Source organism: Triticum aestivum, chromosome 6B (genome assembly GCF_018294505.1).
Source record: "Triticum aestivum cultivar Chinese Spring chromosome 6B, IWGSC CS RefSeq v2.1, whole genome shotgun sequence".
Taxonomy (NCBI): Eukaryota; Viridiplantae; Streptophyta; class Magnoliopsida; order Poales; family Poaceae; genus Triticum; species Triticum aestivum.
In genome coordinates this window covers 247,825,871-247,827,032 of record NC_057810.1, presented here as the reverse complement: position 1 = coordinate 247,827,032, position 1,162 = coordinate 247,825,871, and positions in this window count along the sequence as shown.

Here is a 1,162-nt window from a genome sequence, read left to right as displayed (position 1 = left end):
CACCCACATAGCATGTGCGAGAAAGTAGAGAGGGTTACGGCAAAAACTGGATGCACTTCGTGTACAAAACGGACAATCTCTTTCGAAGTATCAGAGTTTCATACGGAAACTCGTCTGTTACACTTATTTGAACTCCATTGTTTTTCTGTGTTCAAAATGCACCATTCAAAGCCAAATCATCAATTTACAACCCTTTCTGACTTCATTTGTTATTTTTCATGCATTTACTGATTATTTTGAGCTATAAGACCATGAAATTGAAAAGCATTTGAAAAGAACTCTGAAAAGGTTCCAAGAAGGCATGGTATCATCATTTCACCCACATAGCATGTGCGAGAAAGTAGAGAGAGTTACGGCAAAAACTGGATGCACTTCGTGTACAAAACAGACAATATCTTTCGAAGTATCAGGGTTTCATATGGAAACTCGTCTGTTACAAAGGGATTTCATTTTTTAAACTGATTTGAATTCCCTTGTTTTTCTGTGTTCAGAATGCACCATTGAAAGCCACATCATCAATTGACAACCCTTTCTGACTTCATTTGTTATTTTTGATGCATTTACTGATTATTTTGAGCTATAAAACCATGAAATTGTAAAGTATTTGAAACGAACTCTGAAAAGGTTCCAAGTTGGCATGGTATCATAATTTCAGCCACATAGCATGTGCGAGAAAGTAGAGAGGGTTACGGCAAAAACTGGATGCACTTCGTGTACAAAACGGACAATCTCTTTCGAAGTATCAGGGTTTCATATGGAAACTCGTCTGTTACAAAGGGATTTCATTTTTTTTAACTTATTTGAACTCCCTTGTTTTTCTGTGTTCAAAATGCAACACTCAAAGCCACATCATCAATTTACAACCCTTTCTGACTTCATTTGTTATTTTTCATGCATTTACTGATTATTTTGAGCTATAAGACAATGATATTGAAAAGCATTTGAAATGAACTCTGAAAAGGTTCCAAGTTGGCATGGTATCATCATTTCACCCACATAGCATGTGCGAGAAAGTAGAGACGGTTACGGCAAAAACTAGATGCACTTCGTGCACAAAACGGAGAATCTCTTTCGAAGTATCAGAGTTTCATACGGAAACTCGTCTGTTACACTTATTTGAACTCCCTTGTTTTTCTGTGTTCATAATGCACCATTTAAAGCC